We start from the raw sequence: 14223 nt of genomic DNA, 5'->3' as shown, positions 1-14223 counted from the left end.
TGATTCTGAAATGGGGCTCAGGACTGCACCCTGACCAGTACAGTTGTGTGCAAGCCATTGCTGGTTGGCAGCTGCAGATTTATGACAGCATTCAGATCCTATAGTTTTCTTATTACATGTTTGTATTCTTGGTGAAATATCTAGGCTGGGAAGAACTGTGTAGCCAATCAGTGTAGCTGCTATTGTTTGCAATAGATGGTGGGAGCGGCCATGGGATCCTGGCAGCCTTTCAGTACAGGGAGCAGTCCATCAATGACCAACAATGACCCACACTAGCTGTACTGGTTCTGAACCCTACAGCTAGGGGCTAAGTTGCCATATTACTTGCCCTAGGCACAAACACTCCCTTCACACCAGGCTGGGGTGATTCATTCCAGGTTCGTGGTGCAGCAGTGCCAAGACCTCCTGCCAGGTTCCCAGCAGCAGGGAGAGCATGGACATGGACCAAGTTCTTGGCACAGTTCAGGCTAAAGCCTTTTTTAAGCTGCAGGCTTCCATATCTCTTGATTGTTCGTAGTGCCGAGTGTAATTATGAAACTACATTCTGAGTTTGTGTTAATTGTGTATTTATTTTTTTAAATCAGTCTGAATTAGCGTCATGGTGCTGTAAATGTGTCTAAAAATGTCAGTTGTTTAGGATTAAAATAAAGAATTTGCTCCAACATGAGGTGCAGGTGTGATTTTCATGTTGCTAAAATGTCCTCAAAAACGCTATTTCTGGCAGCTCATTCCAAATGTGCACGATCCTTTGTATGAAAAAGCTTCCTCTGGTGTCCCTTTTTTACACATCTCACCAATGACATCTTGCTTTTAGCACACCCTCCTACCCTTCGGGGGGGGGGAGACTATGTACATTTACCTTATCTATGCCCCTTATGAACTTGTATATCTCTATCTCCTACATTCCAGGGGATAAAATCTAAGTCTATGTAACATCTCCTTGTAACTCAGAGCCCTGTATCCAGGCAACAACCTGGCAAATCTTTTCTCTTTCTAGTTTAATGCATTTTTCCTATAATAGTATGACCACAACTGTATCTAATACACCAAGTGCAGACTCACCCATATTTTATATAACTGCATCATAACTTCTCAACTCTGACTGATCAAGATCAATGGACCAAACATCATCTTTACATTGCAGCTGTCATCAGGTAGTTCATGATCCATTTCAGCTTCTTCCAGTGGTGCTCAATGTAGGAGGCAGTCTGTGATCAATTCTATTTATTCAACCTGATAAAAGGAAACAGCTGAGTGCTGGATAAAGCAAAGGCTGTGAGATCAAATGGCATTCAACTGTGTTACTGAAGATTACATCTTGAACTCATTGATTCTTGAGTTATGTTGTTTCATTTATTGTAACAATAATAAGGTAAATATTGCCTTGAAAAAGGCCAAGTTCAAATTGACTATTTACTGCCCTATTAAGCTACAATCTATCAAAACACATTTTTTGGCTTTAACCTGCTCACTTAGATGTGGTTTGGTTTTCATTGCACCACTCAACTCCTCATTGCTCCTTGAAGCAAGGTGAGAGTGACTGCTGTTGAGATCAAGATAACAGATAACCAAGTGTGGGATCAAAGCACCAGCAATTGATAGTTACAGAGGTTATAGAGTCATAAAAAGCTCAGCACAGAAACAGGCCCTTTGGCCCAACTTGTCCATACCAAACCATTAAACTGCCTAGTCCAATCAAACTGCACCTGGACATACCCCTCCCATCCATGTACCTATCCAAATTTCTCTTAACTGTTGAAATTGAACTCTCGTGCATCACTTCCTCTGGCAGTTTGTTCCACACTCTCATCATCATCTGAGTGAAGAAGTTTCCCCTCATGTTCTGCTTAAACATTTCACCTTTCACCATAAGAAATGGGAGCAGAATTTGGCCATTCAGCCCATTGAGTCTGCTCCGCCATTCTATCATGGCTGATCCCGGATCCCACTCAACTCCATACACCTGCCTTCTCACCATATCCTTTGATACCCTAACTGATCAGGAAACTATCAACTTCTGCCTGAAATGTACCCTTGGACTTGGCCTCCACTGCAGTCTGTGGTAGAGCATTCCACAGATTCACCACTCTCTGGCTAAAAAAATTCCTCCCAACCTGTTCTAAAAGGTTGCCCTTCAATATTGAGGCTGTGCCCTCTGGTGCTGCATACCACCCACTATAGGAAATATCCTCTCCACATCTGCCCTATCTAGTCCTTTCAACATTTGGTAGGTTTCAATGAGAGCCACATTCTTTGAAATTCTAGTGAGTACAGACCCAAAGCCGCCAAACAGTCCTCATATGTTAACCGCTTCATTCCCAGAATCATCCTCATGAACCTCCTCTGGATTCTCTCCAGTGACAACATATCCTTTCTGAGATAGGGGGCCCAAACTGTTGACAATACTCCAAGTGTGACCTGACTAGTGTCTTATAAAGGCTCAGCATTATTTCATTGCTTTTGTATTCTATTTCCCTTGAAATAAATGCTAACATTCCATTTGCCTTCTTTACCGCAAACTCAACCTGTAAATTAACCTTTTGGGAGTCTTCAATAGGTAGGTTCAATAAGTACATTTAATGTCAGAGAAATGTATACTATATACATCCTGAAATCCTTTCTCTTTGCAAACATCTATGAAAACAGAGGAGTGCCCCAAAGAATGAATGACAATTAAATGTTAGAACCCCAAAGCCAACCCCCAGCTGCCCCCCCACATGTAAGCAGCAGCAAAGTAATGACCCCCCCCACCACCACCAGCAAAAAAAGCATCGGCACCCCCCACCGAGCACCCAAGTGTGCAGCAAAGCATCAATAAAGACAGAGACTTGCAGTACCCCAAAGACTACTCGTTCACCCGGTATTTGACATACCACAGTCCTCCTCCCGCTCCCTAATAAGGGAAAAAGAGATGTCTCTGTTTCACAGTGAGAGGTGAGACATAACAAAACAACTTGCTGATTTATAGTGTTAAAAGTCTGTTGCGTCACTTTTTCTGAGCTCTGTGCCCAAAGAGCTCAGGTACCTGGGCACATAGCCAGCAGCCAGCTCGCTGTTTCCAATCTTCTGTGTACTCCCACGACACACCAGCTTTGAATCTGCCTGCCTCCAGAGCCACAAAAATCTGACATCGTGAAGGTGCGCTGGTCTTCCAGGCCACGTCCTTGGCATATCGAAAAGCAGCCGGTCATGAGGCCCTGAGAGCGGGTCCCATTTCCGCAAGGAACCAAAATCAACGTGTAACTCCAGGTCAGGGTCTTCAAAAGAACCCTGAAAAGGAAAAAAAGAGAGATATCAAAGATAGAAATAGAGCTGGTTCCAAAGATGCACTCCACCATTCCATCGTCGCTGATTTATTATCCCTCTCAATCCTAGTTTCCTGTTTCTCCCTATTATCTTTGTCTCCCTCACTAATCAAGAATCTATCAACCTTCACTTTAAATATACCCAATTACTTGGCCTCCACAGCTGTCCGTGGTAGTGAATTTGACAGATTCACCACCCTCTGGCTAAAGAAATTCCTCTTCATCTCTGTTCTAAATGGATGTCTCTCTATTCTGAGGCTGTGCCCTCCTCTTCACCACCCTCTCCACATCCACTCTTTGCCTTTCAATATTTGATAGGTTTCAATGAGATCCTTCCCACCCCCACCCGCTCTTGTAAATTCCAGTGACTACAGGTCCAGAGCCATCAAATGTTCCTCATGCACTGATCCTTTCATTCTTGGGATCATTCTCAGGAACCTCGTTTGAACCCTATCCAATGCCAACACACCCTTTCTCAGATAAGGGGCTCAAAACTGCACACAATATTCCCAAGTTTGGTCTGACCAATGCCTTATAAAGCCTCAGTATTGAATCATTGCTTTTATATTTTAGTCCTTTCAAAATGAATGCTATCATTGCAAATGCCTTCCTGACTACTGACTCACCTTACAAGTTAACCTTTGAGGAATCCTGTATTAATCTTATGCTGGATCCTTAACTGGTTTTAGTTGTTCTCTTGTTTACCATTTACTTAATTTGATTGCAAGAAATTACTGTTGTCTTTGAGTTCTATAATTCAGTTTTAACATTGATTACTTTCACTTTTCCATTGGTGCTTTTTGTGTTCTTTATCATTTTCTACCACTTGGTGTCATCTTTAGCTGGGTGGTAAATTTTTATGTCTCCAAGTCAGAAAATGTTGGTGTCATCCAAAGACAGCGTTACCGGCAGAAACACCCCCATGAGTAGTATTGAGAAAAAGCGCGCCTCCCCCATGGACCGATAGCTGCCTCATCGCGAAGGAGTGAGTAATGTATGCCTGATCCTAACCTGCCAACTTCCTCCACAGGGCAGGGCAGGGCAGGTCTGTTCTGGTACCACCTCCCGGAGACGCTGCTCCAACCCGAGCCACGGCGGAATGGCCACAAGTCGCAGCGTGTGACGCGGAGAGCCAGGCGGGGGCGTCAGAATGGGAAGGATCGATCTGCTTAGCAACCGTTATTTGGTAAATTTATAGACCAGCTAGAAATCAATCGGGGCAGGCAGTGCCTGAGACAGAAATGGTGTCGAGGCCAACGGGGTTCAAATCCCGCTGCCAGGCCTCGACGTGAGCCAACAACGCAGGAGTGAAGGAGAAGTCGAGCTTCCCAGACACTGTTCACCAGCTCTCGGGCCCTCCCACTTCCTCGGCTCCAAGGCTTCCCTTCAGTGTCTCTGCACGTTCCAGTCAATTTCTCATCAGGTGCAACTTTCCAAGCCTCATTCAACCGGTGCCTTTAAGATTCTGGATTTCTTTTCTAGGTGGTGTGCCCAGCACGTTATTTAAGATCAAGTTCCAAGTATCTTCCATCTTCATCCATGAAATCAAATTTCTGGATACAGGGCACTGGGTAGCCAAGGAGTGCAGTCACCAGTTTGGGTATTAAGATATGGCAGAAGGCTATGTCATTGTGATACTACTCCTGTTTGGACACTTTTATATTGGTCGACTGCAGACCAGCACAGTGGACAGTAAGTCACAAAATGCTTCCTGCCCAGTTCTGTGCAGCTGTACACCTTGGCTTTTATCCTGTATTGGAACTGGGAAGTGGCATCAGCTGGATAATGTCCCTTTCATTAGAGGGTCATCATATATTTTCAATTCTCTGTAAGTATCAAAGCAAGAAAAGACAATGGTGACATTGAACATTTGTTATTTATGCAATTGGAGTGTCATGTCTCTCTCTCTCTCTCTCCCCCACCTCCCTTGTCTCTATCTCAATTTCTTTCTCTCTCAGTTTATATCTCATCATTTATTTCCCTCTCGCACTATCTTTCTTTACCTCTCTCCCTCTCTCCCTCCCTCCCTCCCTCCCTATCAGAATAGGGTTTAATATTATTAGCATATGTTGTGAACATACAAACTCCTTCCAGACAGTGGTGGGAATTGAACCGTGGTCACTGGCACTGTAAAGCACTGTGCTGACCACTACACTACCTTGCTGCCTCTGTAATGGTACTTGATGTTTTTGTGATGGTACTTGAGAGATTAGTATTGATCAGGGAAACACAGTAAACCTCCCCAACTGTTAATTAAAACAATAGCAGGGAATTCTTTACAGGTACCCAGGCAGTGGGTTTCCAGTTTAAAAGCTCAGTTGAAAGATAATACTGTACTTGCAACAATGCAGAATTAGATAGTACACTGAAGTACTGGTCTATTTTAATTTTTCTCTTACTTAAGTTGTCAGCATAGTTGAAATCCAAGATGACGGTATTATCCACTGGGCCAGAGCTGACATTTACACAACATAACCAGAATCAGATTCATAATCACTGACATATGACATGAAAGTTGTTATTTTGTGACAGCAGTACCATGCAAGTACACAGGAATCTATAAATTACAAAAATTCACAGAACAAAAGAAAAGGAATAGTGAAGTTGTGTTTATAGACCATCAAGGAAGGTAAATGAAAATGGAGAGTAGAAGAAGCATGAATTCTACCTGCTCTTTCAATGGTGTTTTAGTCTTTAACCTCTGTCTGATCTGCAATGCGTAGTGTTTTAGGTTGCAAATATCCTCTGTTTATGTATTATCCTGAATATTAGCTGAATTAAGGATATGAATCCTGATATTATAATAAAGAAAATCAGGGTTCTATCAATGGTGAATTTCACCACCACCTTCAATGTATCAACACAGCTTTTGGTCAAGTGTTTAAGGTACAGAGTAGACAGAGAGGTAGAAAGATATTGTGAGATGGAAATAGAGGGAAATGTGGGATAGAAACAGTGAAAGTGAAATCGAGATAGATAGATATGTCTTATAAATGCAGTAGTATTTATGGTTTCATTGTCCACTCAGAAATCTGATGGTGGTGGGTTAGAAGGTATTCCTGATTCGTTGAGTGTGTGCCTTCAGGCTCCTAGACCGCCTCCTGGTTGGTAGGAATGAGAAGAGAGCATGTCCTAGTTCTCTCCCCCCCCTCCTTCTCTCTCCCCCCCCTCCTCTCTCTTCCCCCCCTCCTTCTCTCTCCCCCCCCTCCTTCTCTCTCCCCCCCCCCTCCTTCTCTCTCCCCCCCCTCCTTCTCTCTCCCCCCCCCTCCTTCTCTCTCCCCCCCCCTCCTTCTCTCTCCCCCCCCTCCTCTCTCTCCTCCCCCCCCTCCTTCTCTCCCCCCCCTCCTTCTCTCTCCCCCCCCCTCCACCTTCTCTCTCCCCCCCCTCCTTCTCTCTCCCCCCTCCTTCTCTCTCCCCTCCTTCTCTCTCCCCCCCTTCTCTCTCCCCCCTTCTCTCTCCCCCCTTCTCTCTCCCCCCTTCTCTCTCCCCCCCTTCTCTCTCCCCCCCTTCTCCTCTCCCCCCCTTCTCTCTCCCCCCTTCTCTCTCCCCCCTTCTCTCTCCCCCCTTCTCTCTCCCCCCTCTCTCCCCCCCTTCTCTCTCCCCCCCTCTCTCCCCCCCTCTCTCTCCCCCCCTTCTCTCTCCCCCCCTTCTCTCTCCCCCCTTCTCTCTCCCCCCTTCTCTCTCCCCCCTTCTCTCTCCCCCCCCTCCTTCTCTCTCCCCCCCTCCTTCTCTCTCCCCCCCTCCTTCTCTCTCCCCCCCTCCTTCTCTCTCCCCCCCTCCTTCTCTCTCCCCCCCTCCTTCTCTCTCCCCCCCTCCTTCTCTCTCCCCCCCCTCCTTCTCTCTCCCCCCCTCCTTCTCTCTCCCCCCCTCCTTCTCTCTCCCCCTCTCCTTCTCTCTCCCCCTCTCCTTCTCTCTCCCCCCCTTCTCTCCCCCCCTTCTCTCTCCCCCCCCTTCTCTCTCCCCCCCCCTTCTCTCTCCCCCCTCCTTCTCTCTCCCCCCTCCTTCTCTCTCCCTCCCCCTTCTCTCCCCCCTCCTTCTCTCTCCCCCCCTCCTTCTCTCTCCCCCCCTCCTTCTCTCTCCCCCCTCCTTCTCTCTCCCCCCCTCCTTCTCTCTCCCCCCTCCTTCTCTCCCCCCCTTCTCTCCCCCCTCCTTCTCTCTCCCCCCCCTCCTTCTCTCTCCCCCCCCTTCTCTCTCCCCCCTTCCTTTCTTACACATCCTTTCTCTCACCCACTTTCTATCCCCTTCCCTCTTCTCAATGCCTTTTTCTCTAACCCCCCCCCTTTTCTCACCCCCCTTTACCCACCCATTTCTCTCACTTCTTCTCTCAGCCCTTTTTTCTCATCCCTTTCACTCAATGCTGCTCTCTCCCATGACCGCCTCCCACCTCTTCTTCTCTCACCCCCCTTCTCACCCCCTCACCCCCACTCTTTCACCCTTCCTTCTCTCACCCTCTTTCTCCCTCCCCATTCTCTCAATCCCTTTACTCTCACCCGTTTCACTCAATGCCACTTCCCTCACCCCCCCTCCCTTCACCCCCTCGTCTCACCCTTCTTTCTCCCATCCCACTTCTCTCACCCCTTTCACCCCCCTCTTTCACCCACCCCTCTTTCACCCCCCTTCACAACCCCCCTCACCACCCCTTCTCACCCCCCTTCTTTTACCCTTCCTTCTCCCACCCCCACTTCTCTCACCTTCTGTCACAGATTTCACTCAATTCCGCTATCTCTCAGCCCCCTTTTCTCTCACCACTTCTTTCTTTTACCCCCCATTCTCACATCCCCCTTTTCTCTCAACACTCCCCTTTTCTCTCACCCCTTTTCTCTCACCCCCTTTCTCTCACCCCCTTTCTCTCACCCCACTTTCTCTTGCCTTCTTTTCTCTCCCCCCTTTCTTTTACCACCCCTTAGAGTCAAGGGACCCTTAAGAGTCAGTGATCATAAATTACCAAATTCACCCTGCAATTTGAGAGGGAGAAACTAAAGCTAGATGTATCAGTATTGCATTGGATGAACAGAATTACAGAAGCATGAGAGAGGAGATAGGCATAATTGAATGGAAGGTGACACTCTCAGAGATAACGGCAGAATGACAATGGTTGGAGTTTCTGGGAGCAATTCAGGAGGTGCAGGACAGCTGCATCCAAAGATGAAGTATTCTAAAGACAGGATGATGCTACTGTGGCTGATAAGGGAAGTCAAAGCCTACACAAAAGCCAAAGAGAAGGGATATAATTTTACATTGAACTTGGAATTTTGATATAATAGAGCAATAATTAGTAGGAAGTTAGAGGATTGGGATGGTTTTAAAAACCAACAGAAGGCAACTAAAGCAGTCATTAAGAATGAAAAGATGGAGTAAGAAGGTACCCTAGCCAATATTATCAAAGAGGATACCAAAAGGTACTACAGACACATTAAGAGTACAACAGAGGCAAGAGTAGCCTCGGACTGCTGGAAATGGCACTGGAGACAGGTAATGGGAACAAGGAAACAACGGACCAACTTGAGGCAGTGTTTTCCATCAAACAGAAAGATCTGAAGGTAGATAAAGCTCCTGGACCATATGGTCTACTGCACTCCAGGATTCTGAATGAGGTGGCTGAAGAGATTGTGGAGGCATTAGTAATTTTCTTTCAAGAATCAATTGATTCTGGCATGGTTCCAGAGGACTAGAAAATTGGGATGTCACTCCACTCTTCAAGAAGGGAGAGAGGCAGAACAAAGAAAATTATAGGCCTGTTAGTCTGACCTCAGTGGCTGGGAAGATGCTGGAGTCCATTGCTGAGGATGTGATTTCAGAGTACTTGTAGGCACATGATAAAATAGGCTGTAGTCAGCATGATTTCCTTAATGGAAAATCTTGCCTGACAAATCTGTTGGATTTCTTTGAAGAAATAGCAAGCAGGATAGTCAAAGGAGAATTGATGGATGTTGTGTATTTGGATTTTCAGAAGGCCTTTGACAAGGTGCCATACATGAGGCTCTGGGCTGATACACACTGGAATTTAGAAACCTATCGAATGTTGAAAGGCCTCGATAGAGTGGATGTGGAGAGGATACTGCCATTGTTGGGGGTGCCAAGAACCAGAGGGCACAATCTCAATAAAGGGATATCCATTTGGAATGGAGATGAGAAGAAATTTCTTTAGCCAGAGAGTGGTGAATCTGTGGAATTCGTTGCCACAGGCGACTGTGGAGGGTCAAGTCTTTGGGTATATTTAAGGCAGAGGTTGTTGGATTCTTGATTAGTCAGGCCATGAAGGGATAGGGGGAGAAGGCAGGAGATTGGTGCTGGGAGGGAAAATGTATCAGCCATGATGAAATGGCAGAGCAGATTCGATGGCTCAAATAGTCTAATATTCTATGGTCGTAAGGTCTTATTTTTCCCTCAAAAAACAGTGGAGAAGGTGGGTGGCAGTGTCATTCAATCAATTTAACATTATGTTCAGCTGTGTAAAGATGTAGCTGGAGTGGAACAATAAAATGGCATGGCATTAGGTCAGAATGGTAAACTAATTCATTTGAAGATCTTGTTCTCTATGCTGCTTCTGGCCACTACCTATCACAGGAAAACACTTTTACAAGGATAACATTTCCCTGCATCTCAGACACTATTTTTGAAACTTCTATCATTGGCATTGGATGATGCATGGAGATACATCTCTACCAAAGGAGGTGTAAAGTGCTCCTTCCTTCTACTAGCCTGCAGGTCACCCTTGGGCAAGGTGTAGCACCTGCTTAGCTCCCCTGATCAGGGTCAGGTGAAGCCAGGGGAGCAGGTGGTGGATGGTCATTTGGGCAGCTGGTGCATATCACAAGTACTAGTGATGTGACCACTGACACCAGGCAGACAGTCTCTGAAGAGTATTGATAATGGCTGGAGTCACCTGTCTTGTAAAGACGTTGTCCAGAAGAGAGCAATGGCAAACCCCCCACTTCCATAGAAAAATTTGCCAAGAACAATCATGGTCATGGAAAGACCCCATGATCACCCACATCATACGACACAGCTCATATCCATGGTGATGATCATTGGCTTGCAATTGAAGCACTACATGTTTTTCGTTTCTTGCATCACATAACTCCAAAGTGAGCCTTAAACCAGATGCTTTAAACAAATTGTGATTTATTGTAAAATTCTTATAATCTGATGCTCTTGCGACTTAAGTGTGCAGGACTCACAGGTTTTCTGGGACTATAAGGTATTACACCTGTTAAGAGATGAGGATTAGTTTTTTGTCACGTGCAGTGAAACATACAGTGAAATTTGTCAGTTTGTGTCAAATCAATTCAGTGAAGACTGTTCTGGGCCAACCCACAAGTGTTGCCATGCTTTTGGCACCATCATAGCATGTCCACAACTTACTAACTCTAACCGCACCACTTTGAAATGTGGGAGGAAACCAGAGCACCCAGGAAACCCATGTGGTCACAGGGAGAATATACACACTACTTACAGAAAGCAGTGGGAATCGATCCCCAATCTTCCAGATGCCTTGTGTAAAGTGTTGGCACTACCATGCCACCCAATCACTTCTTAATAATTAATAACCCAATCTACTTTTAATTCACCTTTTTAATGTTGTACAGTAGTACAGTAATTTTTTGGTGAACTAGGTGAGTTTAGAGAGAATGTAGGGAACCAGATGTTGGTGAATTTGAAGGGAGTATGGGAAACAGTGCCATTTTAAAGGAGCTTGGAATGGAGCTCTACTGAACTTTAAAAGAGCACCAGAAATATTAACTAGAGAGACAAATTCAGATATATGTGTGGTGCTAAATTTTGAATAAAACAGGATAGACTATTGATAAGAATTTTGTTGATACCAAGACATCCTTAAGAATTTAAGAACATAAGAAATAGGAGCAGGAGTAGGCCATCCAGCCCATCGAGCCTGCTCTGCCATTCAATAAGATCATGGCTGATCTGACCTTGGACTCATCTCCACCTACCTGCCTTTTCCCCATAACCCTTAATTCCCCTACTATGGAAAAATCTATCTAACCTTGTCTTAAATATATTTACTGAGATAGCCTCCGCTGCTTCATTGGGCAGAGAATTCCACAGATTCACCACCCTCTGGGAAATGCAGTCCCTGCTCATCTCCATCTTAAATCTACTCTCCTGAATCTTGAGGCTATGTCCCCTAGTTCTAGTCCCACTTATCAGTGGAAACAACTTTCCTGCCTCTATCTTATCTATCCCTTTCATAATTTTATATGTTTCTATAAGGTCTCCTCTCATTCTTCTGAATTCCATTGAGTACAGTCCCAGGCAACCCAATCTCTCCTCATAGTCTACCTCCTCATCTCTTGAATCAACCTGGTGAACCTCCTCTGCACTGCCTCCAAAACCAGCATGTCCTTCCTCGAGTAAGGAGACCAGAACTGCACACAGTACTCCAGATGTGGCCTCCCCATTACCCTATATATAACCGTATAACAACTACAGCACAGAAACAGGCCATCTCGGCCCTTCTAGTATGTGCCAAAGTCCTACTGTCACCTAGTCCCACCGACCTGCACTCGGTCCATAACCCTCCATTCCCTTCCTGTCCATATATCTATCCAATTTAACTTTAAACGACAACATCGAACCTGCCTCAACCACTTCTGCTGGAAGCTCGTTCCACACAGCCACCACTCTCTGAGTAAAGAAGTTTCCCCTCATGTTACCCCTGAACTTTTGCCCTTTAACTCTAAACTCATATCCTCTTGTTTGGATCTCCCCCACTCTCAATGGAAAAAGCCTATCCACGTCAAGTCTATCAGTCCCCCTCATAATTTTAAACACCTCTATCAAGTCACCTCTCAACCTTCTACGCTCCAAAGAATAAAGACCTAACTTGTTCAACCTTTCTCTGTAACTTAGGAGATGAAACCCAGGCAACATTCTAGTAAACCTCCTCTGTACTCTCTCAATTTTATTAACATCTTTCCTATAATTCGGTGACCAGAACTGTACACAATAGGTATAGTTGCCTATAACCTCCCTGCTCTTAAATTCAATCCCTCGAGTAATTAAGACCAACATCCCATTTGCCTTCTTGATAGCCTGCTGCACCTGCAAACCAACCTTTTGTGATTCATGCACAAGCACTCCCAAGTCCCTCTGCACAGCAGCATGCTGCAATTGTTTTACCATTTAAATAATAATCTGCTCTTCCATTTTTCCTTTCAAAGTGGATGACCTCACATTTACCAACATTGTACTCCATCTGCCAGAGCCTTGCCCTCTCTCTTAACCGATCTATATCTCTCTGCAGACTCTCCGTATCTTCTGGACAATTTGCTTTTCCACTCAATTTATTGGCATCAGCGAACTGAGATACACTACACTCAGTTTCCTCTTCCAGATCGTTAATGTATATCGTGAATAGATACAGGTCCAGTACTGACCCCTGTGGCACACCGCTCACCACTGATTGCCAACCAGAGTAATACCCAGTATCCCAATTTTCTGCTTTCTATTAGTGAACCAATCCTCTATTCATTCTAATACATCACGCCCAACTCTATGCATCCTTATCTTATGGATAAGTATTTTATGCGGCACCTTATCGAACATCTTTTGGAAATCCAAGTAAATAACATCCATCTGTTCCCCTCTAGCCACTGTGCTTGTGATATCCTCAAAGAACTCCGCTGAGTTTGTCAAACAGGACCTGCCTTTGCTGAATCCATGCTGCGTCTGCCTGATGGATCCATTTCTTTGCAGATGCCTCACTATTTCTTCTTTAATGATAGCTTCAAGCATTTTCCCAACTACAGATGTTAAACTAACTGGCCTATAGTTAACTGCCTTTTGCATACATCCTTTTTTGAACAGTGGCATGACATTCGCTGTCTTCCAATCCTCTGGGACCTGCCCAGAGTCCAGAGAATTTTGGTGAATCATCAGCAAAGCTTCTACTATAACTTCTGCCATTTATTCAGTACCAGGACCACTTATCTACCTTCAGGCCCACAAGTTTGCTCAGCACTACCTCTTTAGTGATAGCTATTGTATCAAGGTCCACACTTCCCATCGCAACCATAACATCTCTCTTTGGCATGTTAGATGTGTCCTCCACCATGAAGAACAGCACAAAATTGTCAATGAAATCCTCTGCCATTTCCTCATTACCCAAAGTCAATTCCCCCTTCTCGACCTCCAAGGGACCTACATTCACTTTAGCCACCCTTTTCCACTTTATATAATTATAAAATCTTTTACTAACCATTTTTATATTTTGTGCTAGTTTATTTTCATAATTTATCTCCCCTTTCGTTATTGCTTGTTTTGTGGTTCTCTGTTGCTTTTTAAAGTCTTCCAAATCTTGCAGCTTCCCACTACTTTTGGCGACTTTGTATGCACGATCTTTTAGTTTGATGCTTTCTTTTATTTCCTTAGCTATCCAAGGCTGGCTCTGTCCACCCTTGCGGTCCCTGCTTTCAACCGGAATATACTTTCGTTGAGCACCATGAAAAATCTCTTTGAAAGTCTTCCACTGTTCCTCAACTGTCCCACCATATAGCCTGCGTTCCCAGTCTCCACTAGCCAAATCCTCTCTCATCCCATTGTAGTCTCCATTGTTTAGGCATAATACACTGGTTTTCAATTGAACTATTGCACCCTCTTTACTGCTGGCATCAGTAGGAACATAAACATGTATCCTACAGTAGTTTCAATAAGTACTTCAGTGATAATAATTGTATGATTTATTTGTCCTATTTATTTATTTAAAGGGATTTAGGTGAAAATGCCATCACTACCATCCAAAAAAGCAATTGGTTACCCTACAGATGGACAGAAAACTTGTAAGCTTTTAATATATCTTTATATGCGAGCGTCTGGTTTTTAGCAAGTCAATTTTTATAAGTTTTTGAGAAAAACATTGAGAAAAAAATGTATACTTTTACTACTTTTTGTGTTTAGA

At 44.8% G+C, this 14223-nt stretch overlaps 1 protein-coding gene across 1 annotated transcript in view; it reads left to right on the top strand.

The window, feature by feature from the left end:
• The first annotated feature begins 4350 nt into the window (after positions 1-4350).
• The window catches only part of LOC140191423 (leucine-rich repeat-containing protein 37A-like), a 40561-nt gene continuing 30688 nt past the window's right edge, over positions 4351-14223 (top strand). The window contains exons 1-2 of the mRNA XM_072248837.1: positions 4351-4491; positions 14033-14104. The gene's annotated coding sequence lies outside the window, so the exon portion shown is untranslated. The remainder of the gene's footprint in view (positions 4492-14032; positions 14105-14223) is intronic.

Source organism: Mobula birostris, chromosome X (genome assembly GCF_030028105.1).
Source record: "Mobula birostris isolate sMobBir1 chromosome X, sMobBir1.hap1, whole genome shotgun sequence".
Taxonomy (NCBI): domain Eukaryota; kingdom Metazoa; phylum Chordata; class Chondrichthyes; order Myliobatiformes; family Myliobatidae; genus Mobula; species Mobula birostris.
The sequence above is the reverse complement of the archived record's forward strand: the minus strand, read 5'-3'. Positions and strand labels throughout refer to the sequence as shown.